Source organism: Enhydra lutris, unplaced genomic scaffold (assembly GCF_002288905.1).
Source record: "Enhydra lutris kenyoni isolate GAN:26980312 unplaced genomic scaffold, ASM228890v2 scaffoldscaffold17, whole genome shotgun sequence".
NCBI classification, from domain to species: domain Eukaryota; kingdom Metazoa; phylum Chordata; class Mammalia; order Carnivora; family Mustelidae; genus Enhydra; species Enhydra lutris.
The window spans coordinates 23,875,331-23,888,362 of record NW_019154101.1 but is presented as its reverse complement, the minus strand read 5'-3'; the positions used below and the strand labels follow the sequence as shown (position 1 = coordinate 23,888,362).

The 13,032-nt window shown below is 35.7% G+C and overlaps 1 protein-coding gene across 1 annotated transcript in view; it reads right to left on the bottom strand.

The window, feature by feature from the left end:
• Positions 1-13,032, bottom strand: part of LOC111147662 (laminin subunit alpha 2) — a 502,086-nt gene that overhangs the window by 318,011 nt on the left and 171,043 nt on the right. The gene's annotated exons all lie outside the window — the stretch shown is intronic.

Sequence of the window (13,032 nt, the reverse complement as noted above, 5' to 3'; positions counted from 1 at the left end):
AGAGAGAAAGAAAGAGAAGGAAGCAGGCTCCCTGCTGAGCAGAGAGCCTGATGTGGGGCTCGATCCCAGGACCCTGGGATCATGACCTGAGCTGAAGGCAGAGGCTTTAACCCACTGAGCCACCCAGGCGTGCCTATTTTTTTTTTTTTTTTAAGAATGTAAATGCCAACAAAAAATTTCAGTGCTTTCCAGCACCACTTCAGTTCACATACAAGCATGTGTGTCCTTATTTTCTTCCTAGAAACAGGGGTCTATGCTTGATGTCTTCAGATCTTCCTCCTTGTTCTCTCACAAAGCTACAACAACCAAATTATTATCCCCATCACTCTACTGAAAATACACTTTTCAAGCTCACCAGTTACATTCATTGCTAGAACCCATGGTCAGTTCTCATTCCTTATTTTATTTGAGTGACTATAGTATTTGACAAAGTTGAGCCCTATGATTAATTGGATTTCAACATACCATTCTTCTGGTGTTCCTTCTACCTTTCTGGCTACTCCTTTTTCATCTCCATCCTGGTTTGTCCTCACTTCTCTAACCTCTAAGTGTTGGAGGGCTGCAAGGCTCAATCCTCAGGTCTGTCTTATCTTCCCTTACTCATTTTCTTGGTTATCACATCTAGTCTCCTAGCTTAAATGACATCTGTTCTCATAATTTCTTTTTAATCTTCAGTTCAGATCTCTCCCAGTAGCTACTGAATTTCAGACTTGTAGGCATTATCATCTTAACATATCACCTTGTATGTTTAAAAGGCATTTTAAACAATAAACTAGCAAGACTGAGCTTTTGATTTCATCAAAATTTGCTCTTCTCAGCCTTCTCTAAGTAAGTGGCAACTCTATTCTTTTAGTTGTTTAGGTCCATAATTTTGAAGCCACCGTTAGCTCTTCTGTCTCTCTCTCTCTCTCTCTCTCTCTCATTTTTTAATATTCCACAGCCAAACTGTCAAAATGTCTTTTGGCTTTAGCTATAAATACATCCACAGTCAAATCACCCTTCATTACCTTCACTGATACCACTTTAGCCTAAGCAATCTATCTGCTTAACCCAATGATTGCAAAGCCCCTGGTCTCCCTATTTCTGAACCTGCCCCCTTCTAGTCTGTTACAATGTAATAATCATGTTCATCCTGCTAAAACACAAGTCAGATAAACAAACTTTTGTGCTCAAAGTACCCCAGTGGCTTCCCATTTCACTGTGAGAAAAATATGAGAAAAATTACAATGGCCTAAAGTTCTATAATATCTTCCTCCTCCCCATCTCCTTCTACTCTCTCCCTCACTCATCCCATACTGAATTTTTTTTGACATACTAATCATCCTCATGTCTTAGCACATTTGTAGTTGCTTTCCTCTTGCCATAAGACCTTCTTGCCCAAGCTATCCATATACTTTGCTCCTATATCATCTTCAGTTCTTTGAATAAATATTTTACCTAAAGTTATAGCACCATCCACCTGCTGTCACTCTTTCTATTCCCTCCCATGCTCTATTTTTCTCCTTTACATTTATAATCATCCTATTATACTTTATGCACTTTCCTAATCAACTTTTTTTCTCTTCTAACTAGAATGTAAGCTCCAGGAGGGCAGAATTTTTGTCTGTCATATTCAGTGCTCACAGACTGGAATGTTCCTGACAAATAGTAGACATCAATGAATACATACATTAGTCATCAAATGGTAGTTTGCAACAGTACTTTCCTTAAATGTCTATTTTGAGCACTTAAGACTATATAATGGTAAAATTAAGAGCAATAAGAGAATCCCAGATGACCACCAGGAGAATAAGAGCCACAGTTGGAATAATGTTAATTATGTGTGAAACATAAACTTCATCTATTTCACAGATTTTTCTCATGGCTGGATTTACTACACTGCTCAGTTATTTAGAGCAGGGGTTACCAGGCTTTTGGTTTTACAATTTTATCAATAAATTTTTGTATATATGAGAGTGCACATTTATAGTACATGTTGTATCTATACACTATGTATTTATATATTACATAATATGCTGTAACAATATTTTTTAAAAAACAAAGATAAAAACTTAAAGTATGAGAAATAAATGAAACACTATTTTAAACTACTTAATTTTTATATAAAACTCCTCTTTACTCAACAATGTAATACTCTTTTTTAGAAAGAGCAACATAATTAAAAATGTCCTTCTATTTTTGAAAATGTTGGCTTACTATTTAGAGATATTACTAAGTACTGAAGTTTTAAGCTCTGTTTCTAAGTTCCATTTAACACTTAGCGTTAATCAGACTTTAAAAACAGTTTAGAAAATTCCATTCTCTAGTTCCAAAGTGCAGAGAAGAGTATTCATAGATCATAAATAAACATGAATTTGAGCCACAAAATGATAGAAACTTTCTGAACAATTGTTTTCAAGTTTGTTTCTGTAAAATAAAAGCTGATTTTGCAAGGCAATTTCCCACTTATTGACCAACTTTTTGTCAGGTTTGATGTTGTCCTTACTTGCTCTTCATTTTGTGAGGCAGAACAGCTCTTACACAGAGTCATGATAAGCATGAGTATATTCTTGTTTTTCACTTTTATGTTCATGTAGTTTTTCTTTTAAGGGATACATATTAAATTGTCTTCACTGTAGTTGTTGTTTTTTTTTTTAAGCGATACATATTAAACCCATGATTGGGGTGCCTGGGTGGCCCAGTCGATTAAGCATCTGACTCTTGATTTTGGCTCAGGATCATGATCTCAGGGTTGTGAGATCAAGCCCCACATCAGACTCTGCATTGATCATGGGGCCTGCTTAAGATTCTCTCTCTCTTCCCCTTGCCCTCTCCCAAAACCAAAATAAAAAACAAACAAAAAACATGCATTCATTTGTTGAGTCTTCATTAGTTAAAAAAGAAAATAGGAAACATAACTTATATAAACCAGCTTAGCTGAGCAAAATTATAGTAAAATATGTCATAATATTTCAGTTAATGAGCAAGTGATGTTACTACTACAAATCCTCTCACCTTGTAAATGCTAATTTTTCCTTCAGAACATCTTCAGAATGGTACCTCACCAAGGGAATATGTTAGCAACAATCTATACATTGAATATTTAAAATGCTTTTACACTTTCCTGTTTTTTAGTTTAAATAAAATATGTATATTGAAATTCTAATGTTCCTACTATAAACACTTATTTGGATTACATACTTCCTGGGTTCTTGAAGACTCCTAAATTAGAGTATTTCTTTAGCCACATAGTTTGACATGAATGATTTAAGGCATTATTAGAGTGTCTTACCCTAAACTCATTAAAACTAGCAAATTACCAGAAATTCTTGAAGGAATAATTGGCAAATTGCTACGCTACAGAGGTACTTTTTTCACTTCTATTAAGTTATAAATTTTTGGCTTTACATATAAATATTTAACAATAAATAACTACTGTTTAATAAAATGATTAGAGTTCTATACATATATCTAAATTTAAACATCTACAAATTAAAATTTACACAAAATATAGATAATGAACACTAAGATGTTTTAGAAGTAAAAGTTCTTCTTTTTTCTAACTTAAATGCTTTCTGTATCTGAATCGCCATAATTCTCTCACTTATTTTACCTATGATGAGATGATAATTTTATAATGGCCAGGATATCGTTATTATAATCAATTTTCAGAAAGTACAGAATTATAATAGATATTTAATAAATGTACTGAAAAATGAGAAAATCATTATTTTAACTTGGAGCCTATCACTATTTTATATTGTGGAGATAGTTCACATCTAATCACATTTCTTCCCCTAGAATTTTAACAACTTAATATGCTTTATCCAATTTTCAAAAAAGGCTTTATAATTTGCACCAGTATGTTGTATATATAATGAACATTTTAAACTCAGATTTATAAAATTCAATTGAATACAGTAAATATGGCTGAATAGCTATTACGTCAAAGGCAGGATTAAGAGGGAGGGTTACCACTAGACAAATGAAACACTGTCCCTCTTACCAAGAAGATTAAAGTTGAGGGGAGGAAAAACACTGCACAAATGAATCTTTTTAATGATAAAATAAGACATTTCAAATGAATGTCATTATTACATTACGTATAAGAGTATGGTTGTATTTTGATATATTGATTTAATTGCTATGCCATCTGTGGTAATAACAAGCCTATTCTTAATGTCATCTGCAATAATGATTTTGCGGATATTATCCATCTTAATCTAGTTTACACTTTATGTTTCAAGGCTTTAAGCCTTGATTCATAACTCATAGTTTCTACACATATATTAGAACGTGTCATGACCCCTTTGCAATAAAAATTTGGTGTTAGCGATTGAAAACAACAACAACTATGATTTCTGGTAATGTGAACCAAGAGCTTTGGCTTTGGGATAATGTTGGCTGGCCTATAAGTGACAGTTATTTCCACCTTTGTACAATTCTAAGAAGCAAATTATGAAAGATACTTCTTGCCTGTACTAGGTTTATATGTAGTCTTCTGGAACACAAACTGCTGGCTACTGGCCTAAGTTTATTTTTCTCAAGGGACTTTGAGAAATATTTTGTGAAAATTCACAGGATCCATTTGTATCTGAGCTTCAGAACCACCTCTTCAGTTACAGAGGCTGAATTACCCCGAGCTCATAAATAGGAAGCTGGTACTTGTTCATGAATGACAGTCTAGAAGAGATCACATCCTGTAGTTTCTCAGAAACTGATATTTTAATTTGTTTTCCTTTTTCTCTATGAGAAATACTCAAAAGGAATCCAACAAGATCTGTTCACAATCTGGTTTCAAAGGAGGAAACATCTTATGTTTTAATAGGAATAGAGTATTTTAAAAGGAGAAAGGTTTGAATTTACTCACAACTTGGTAACAGATGATCTCCATGGCAAACACCATTTATAGGAGAAAGATTCATGGGTAAAACAACGCAGAGTTTCCGATTTTACTGTGGTGTCTTAGTACAGGTAGTTTATTGACATTCATTTCTCTAACTTAAAGGAAGGCTGAATTTAACACCAAGAAGAGTAGGTAATTGCCCCAAAAAACCCTCCTAAGATTGACCAAATGATTTAGCATTCACATAATTGACATAATTACAAACCTAATAAACTGGATATAGAAACCAGATGTTGGGATTTGTATATGAAAAAAAGTAACTTAAGGATATAAGATTCTAAAAATACATATTTTGTATCCAAATCACACTCTTTGTATTACCTGTATTTTTTTTTAAAGATTTTATTTATTTAACAGTGAACTCACAAGTAGGCAGAGGCAGGCAGAGAGAGGAGAGGGAAGCAGGCTTCCCGCTGAGCAGAGAGCCCGATGTGGGGCTCGATCCCAGGACCCTGAGATCATGCCCTGAGCTGAAGGCAGAGGCTTAACCCACTGAGCCATCCAGGCACTCCTGTATTACCTGAATTTTAAGAACACTTATTTTCTTGCTTCAAAATCTAATTTCGGGGAGGAGTCAAGCTGGCGGAGAAGTAGCAGGCTGAGACTACTTCAGGTAGCAGTAGATCAGCTAGATAGCTTATCTAAAGATTGCAAACACCTACAAATCCAAAGGGAGATCGAAGAGAAGAACAGCAATTCTAGAAACAGAAAATCAACCACTTTCTGAAAGGTAGGACTGGCGGAGAAGTGAATCCAAAGTGACGGGAAGATAGACCGTGGGGGAGGGACCGGCTCCCGGCAAGCAGTGGAGCAACGGAGCACAAAATCAGGACTTTTGGAAGTCTGTTCCACTGAGGGACATCGCTCCAGAGGCTTAACCGGGGTGAAGCCCATGCGGGGTCAGCGTGGCCTCAGGTCCCACAGGGTCACAGAAGGATCGGGGGTGTCTGAGTGTCGCAGAGCTCGCAGGCATTAGAACAGGGAAGCCGGCTACAGAGACAGAGCTGAGGAGTGAGCTCACAGCTCGGGGTTACCTTGAACTGGTTGCAGCCTCGGTGAGCTCGGAGCGCGGCCAGAGGCCAGGCAGATGGGAGTAATTGGGCGCTATTCTCTGAGGGTGCACTGAGGAGTGGGGCCCCAAGCTCTCGGCTCCTCTGGGCCGGAGACTGGGAGGCTGCCATCTTCATTCCCGTCCTCCGGAACTCTACGGAAAGCGCTCAGGGAACAAAAGCTCCCGAAAGCAAACCCGAGCGGATTACTCAGCCTGGCCCCTGGTAAAGGCAGGGCAATTCCACCTGGGGCAAAGACACTTGAGAATCACTACAACAGGCCCGTCCCCCAGAAGATCAACAAGAATTCCAGCCAGGACCAAGTTCACCTACCAAGGAGTGCAGTTTCAATACCAAGGAGAGCAGCGGAATTCCAGAGGAAGAGAAAGCAAAGCACAGAACTCATGGCTTTCTTCTCCCCATGATTCTTTAGTCTTGCAGTTACTTTAATTTTTTTTTTCTTTTTCAATTTTTTTTCTCTCTTCTTCTGCTACTTTTTTTTAACATTTACCCTTTTCTTTTTTAACGTTTTTAACTAGTTTATCTAATATATATATATATATATATATATTCTTTTCTTTTTTATATTTTTTCTTTATTCATTTTCTTTTTTTCTTTCTGAACCTCTTTTTTTTTTTTAAAGATTTTATTTATTTATTTGACAGACAGAGATCACAATTTCTTTCTTTCTTTCTTTCTTTCTTTCTTTCTTTCTTTCTTTCTTTCTTTTCTTTCTTTCTTTCTTTCTTTCAAGATTCATCTATTTGGGGTGCCTGGGTGGCTCAGTCGATTAAGCATCTGCCTTCAGCTCACATCATGATCCTGGAGTCCTGGGATAAAGTACCACATTGGACTCCCTGCTCAGTGAGGAGTCTACTTCTTCCTCTATCCCTCACCCTACTTGTGCTCTCATTTTCTCTCTCTCTCTCTCTCTTGCTTGCTCTCTCTCAAAACCTTAGTTTAAAAAATCACCTATTTACTTGAGAGAAAGAGAGCATGCATGTGCAGAAGAGTGGAGGGAGGGGCAGAAGGAGAGGGAGAAAAAGAATCTCAAACAGATTCCTGGTGAGCACTGAGCTAGACACATGACTCCATCCCATGACCATGAGATTATGACATGAGCCAAAATCCAGAGCTGGATGCTCAACTGACTAAACTACCCAGGTGCCCCAGATGCTAGATACTTCCTAATACTTTGTATAGTCCCATAAAACAAATATCTAAAATATTAATAGCATTAAAAGAAAAGAAAAAGGAGAAATTGTTATAGCCCGAGGCTTTTCCATCACTATATCGAAGTCCATTGTCAGTAATTTTAATCTCTCTTTTGTATGTAGCCTCGACTCCTTTGCCCCTCTCTAGTTTCACCATACTCTCTTGCCTAATCCACACTAGAGTTAAATCTGTTTCTCTACCTTCTCTGCACCTGCAACTGTTGAGTTGGACACATCTGAAGAAATACTGCATGGTCCATTTTCTCTCCTATGATCCTGGATGCTACTTCATACTTTCTTTTTTCTTCTCCAAACTCCAAACTCTCCTTCCATAGCCTCACGCCCAACTCTCTTCTGTTTGTTTGTTTGTTTGTTTATTTGACAAATACAGATCACAAGTTGGCAGAGAGGCAGGCAGAGAGAAAGAAAGAGAAGGAAGCAGGCTCCCTGCTGAGCAGAGAGCCTGATGTGGGGCTCGATCCCAGGACCCTGGGATCATGACCTGAGCTGAAGGCAGAGGCTTTAACCCACTGAGCCACCCAGGCGTGCCTATTTTTTTTTTTTTTTTAAGAATGTAAATGCCAACAAAAAATTTCAGTGCTTTCCAGCACCACTTCAGTTCACATACAAGCATGTGTGTCCTTATTTTCTTCCTAGAAACAGGGGTCTATGCTTGATGTCTTCAGATCTTCCTCCTTGTTCTCTCACAAAGCTACAACAACCAAATTATTATCCCCATCACTCTACTGAAAATACACTTTTCAAGCTCACCAGTTACATTCATTGCTAGAACCCATGGTCAGTTCTCATTCCTTATTTTATTTGAGTGACTATAGTATTTGACAAAGTTGAGCCCTATGATTAATTGGATTTCAACATACCATTCTTCTGGTGTTCCTTCTACCTTTCTGGCTACTCCTTTTTCATCTCCATCCTGGTTTGTCCTCACTTCTCTAACCTCTAAGTGTTGGAGGGCTGCAAGGCTCAATCCTCAGGTCTGTCTTATCTTCCCTTACTCATTTTCTTGGTTATCACATCTAGTCTCCTAGCTTAAATGACATCTGTTCTCATAATTTCTTTTTAATCTTCAGTTCAGATCTCTCCCAGTAGCTACTGAATTTCAGACTTGTAGGCATTATCATCTTAACATATCACCTTGTATGTTTAAAAGGCATTTTAAACAATAAACTAGCAAGACTGAGCTTTTGATTTCATCAAAATTTGCTCTTCTCAGCCTTCTCTAAGTAAGTGGCAACTCTATTCTTTTAGTTGTTTAGGTCCATAATTTTGAAGCCACCGTTAGCTCTTCTGTCTCTCTCTCTCTCTCTCTCTCTCTCATTTTTTAATATTCCACAGCCAAACTGTCAAAATGTCTTTTGGCTTTAGCTATAAATACATCCACAGTCAAATCACCCTTCATTACCTTCACTGATAGCACTTTAGCCTAAGCAATCTATCTGCTTAACCCAATGATTGCAAAGCCCCTGGTCTCCCTATTTCTGAACCTGCCCCCTTCTAGTCTGTTACAATGTAATAATCATGTTCATCCTGCTAAAACACAAGTCAGATAAACAAACTTTTGTGCTCAAAGTACCCCAGTGGCTTCCCATTTCACTGTGAGAAAAATATGAGAAAAATTACAATGGCCTAAAGTTCTATAATATCTTCCTCCTCCCCATCTCCTTCTACTCTCTCCCTCACTCATCCCATACTGAATTTTTTTTGACATACTAATCATCCTCATGTCTTAGCACATTTGTAGTTGCTTTCCTCTTGCCATAAGACCTTCTTGCCCAAGCTATCCATATACTTTGCTCCTATATCATCTTCAGTTCTTTGAATAAATATTTTACCTAAAGTTATAGCACCATCCACCTGCTGTCACTCTTTCTATTCCCTCCCATGCTCTATTTTTCTCCTTTACATTTATAATCATCCTATTATACTTTATGCACTTTCCTAATCAACTTTTTTTCTCTTCTAACTAGAATGTAAGCTCCAGGAGGGCAGAATTTTTGTCTGTCATATTCAGTGCTCACAGACTGGAATGTTCCTGACAAATAGTAGACATCAATGAATACATACATTAGTCATCAAATGGTAGTTTGCAACAGTACTTTCCTTAAATGTCTATTTTGAGCACTTAAGACTATATAATGGTAAAATTAAGAGCAATAAGAGAATCCCAGATGACCACCAGGAGAATAAGAGCCACAGTTGGAATAATGTTAATTATGTGTGAAACATAAACTTCATCTATTTCACAGATTTTTCTCATGGCTGGATTTACTACACTGCTCAGTTATTTAGAGCAGGGGTTACCAGGCTTTTGGTTTTACAATTTTATCAATAAATTTTTGTATATATGAGAGTGCACATTTATAGTACATGTTGTATCTATACACTATGTATTTATATATTACATAATATGCTGTAACAATATTTTTTAAAAAACAAAGATAAAAACTTAAAGTATGAGAAATAAATGAAACACTATTTTAAACTACTTAATTTTTATATAAAACTCCTCTTTACTCAACAATGTAATACTCTTTTTTAGAAAGAGCAACATAATTAAAAATGTCCTTCTATTTTTGAAAATGTTGGCTTACTATTTAGAGATATTACTAAGTACTGAAGTTTTAAGCTCTGTTTCTAAGTTCCATTTAACACTTAGCGTTAATCAGACTTTAAAAACAGTTTAGAAAATTCCATTCTCTAGTTCCAAAGTGCAGAGAAGAGTATTCATAGATCATAAATAAACATGAATTTGAGCCACAAAATGATAGAAACTTTCTGAACAATTGTTTTCAAGTTTGTTTCTGTAAAATAAAAGCTGATTTTGCAAGGCAATTTCCCACTTATTGACCAACTTTTTGTCAGGTTTGATGTTGTCCTTACTTGCTCTTCATTTTGTGAGGCAGAACAGCTCTTACACAGAGTCATGATAAGCATGAGTATATTCTTGTTTTTCACTTTTATGTTCATGTAGTTTTTCTTTTAAGGGATACATATTAAATTGTCTTCACTGTAGTTGTTGTTTTTTTTTTTAAGCGATACATATTAAACCCATGATTGGGGTGCCTGGGTGGCCCAGTCGATTAAGCATCTGACTCTTGATTTTGGCTCAGGATCATGATCTCAGGGTTGTGAGATCAAGCCCCACATCAGACTCTGCATTGATCATGGGGCCTGCTTAAGATTCTCTCTCTCTTCCCCTTGCCCTCTCCCAAAACCAAAATAAAAAACAAACAAAAAACATGCATTCATTTGTTGAGTCTTCATTAGTTAAAAAAGAAAATAGGAAACATAACTTATATAAACCAGCTTAGCTGAGCAAAATTATAGTAAAATATGTCATAATATTTCAGTTAATGAGCAAGTGATGTTACTACTACAAATCCTCTCACCTTGTAAATGCTAATTTTTCCTTCAGAACATCTTCAGAATGGTACCTCACCAAGGGAATATGTTAGCAACAATCTATACATTGAATATTTAAAATGCTTTTACACTTTCCTGTTTTTTAGTTTAAATAAAATATGTATATTGAAATTCTAATGTTCCTACTATAAACACTTATTTGGATTACATACTTCCTGGGTTCTTGAAGACTCCTAAATTAGAGTATTTCTTTAGCCACATAGTTTGACATGAATGATTTAAGGCATTATTAGAGTGTCTTACCCTAAACTCATTAAAACTAGCAAATTACCAGAAATTCTTGAAGGAATAATTGGCAAATTGCTACGCTACAGAGGTACTTTTTTCACTTCTATTAAGTTATAAATTTTTGGCTTTACATATAAATATTTAACAATAAATAACTACTGTTTAATAAAATGATTAGAGTTCTATACATATATCTAAATTTAAACATCTACAAATTAAAATTTACACAAAATATAGATAATGAACACTAAGATGTTTTAGAAGTAAAAGTTCTTCTTTTTTCTAACTTAAATGCTTTCTGTATCTGAATCGCCATAATTCTCTCACTTATTTTACCTATGATGAGATGATAATTTTATAATGGCCAGGATATCGTTATTATAATCAATTTTCAGAAAGTACAGAATTATAATAGATATTTAATAAATGTACTGAAAAATGAGAAAATCATTATTTTAACTTGGAGCCTATCACTATTTTATATTGTGGAGATAGTTCACATCTAATCACATTTCTTCCCCTAGAATTTTAACAACTTAATATGCTTTATCCAATTTTCAAAAAAGGCTTTATAATTTGCACCAGTATGTTGTATATATAATGAACATTTTAAACTCAGATTTATAAAATTCAATTGAATACAGTAAATATGGCTGAATAGCTATTACGTCAAAGGCAGGATTAAGAGGGAGGGTTACCACTAGACAAATGAAACACTGTCCCTCTTACCAAGAAGATTAAAGTTGAGGGGAGGAAAAACACTGCACAAATGAATCTTTTTAATGATAAAATAAGACATTTCAAATGAATGTCATTATTACATTACGTATAAGAGTATGGTTGTATTTTGATATATTGATTTAATTGCTATGCCATCTGTGGTAATAACAAGCCTATTCTTAATGTCATCTGCAATAATGATTTTGCGGATATTATCCATCTTAATCTAGTTTACACTTTATGTTTCAAGGCTTTAAGCCTTGATTCATAACTCATAGTTTCTACACATATATTAGAACGTGTCATGACCCCTTTGCAATAAAAATTTGGTGTTAGCGATTGAAAACAACAACAACTATGATTTCTGGTAATGTGAACCAAGAGCTTTGGCTTTGGGATAATGTTGGCTGGCCTATAAGTGACAGTTATTTCCACCTTTGTACAATTCTAAGAAGCAAATTATGAAAGATACTTCTTGCCTGTACTAGGTTTATATGTAGTCTTCTGGAACACAAACTGCTGGCTACTGGCCTAAGTTTATTTTTCTCAAGGGACTTTGAGAAATATTTTGTGAAAATTCACAGGATCCATTTGTATCTGAGCTTCAGAACCACCTCTTCAGTTACAGAGGCTGAATTACCCCGAGCTCATAAATAGGAAGCTGGTACTTGTTCATGAATGACAGTCTAGAAGAGATCACATCCTGTAGTTTCTCAGAAACTGATATTTTAATTTGTTTTCCTTTTTCTCTATGAGAAATACTCAAAAGGAATCCAACAAGATCTGTTCACAATCTGGTTTCAAAGGAGGAAACATCTTATGTTTTAATAGGAATAGAGTATTTTAAAAGGAGAAAGGTTTGAATTTACTCACAACTTGGTAACAGATGATCTCCATGGCAAACACCATTTATAGGAGAAAGATTCATGGGTAAAACAACGCAGAGTTTCCGATTTTACTGTGGTGTCTTAGTACAGGTAGTTTATTGACATTCATTTCTCTAACTTAAAGGAAGGCTGAATTTAACACCAAGAAGAGTAGGTAATTGCCCCAAAAAACCCTCCTAAGATTGACCAAATGATTTAGCATTCACATAATTGACATAATTACAAACCTAATAAACTGGATATAGAAACCAGATGTTGGGATTTGTATATGAAAAAAAGTAACTTAAGGATATAAGATTCTAAAAATACATATTTTGTATCCAAATCACACTCTTTGTATTACCTGTATTTTTTTTTAAAGATTTTATTTATTTAACAGTGAACTCACAAGTAGGCAGAGGCAGGCAGAGAGAGGAGAGGGAAGCAGGCTTCCCGCTGAGCAGAGAGCCCGATGTGGGGCTCGATCCCAGGACCCTGAGATCATGCCCTGAGCTGAAGGCAGAGGCTTAACCCACTGAGCCATCCAGGCACTCCTGTATTACCTGAATTTTAAGAACACTTATTTTCTTGCTTCAAAATCTAATTTCGGGGAGGAGTCAAGCTGG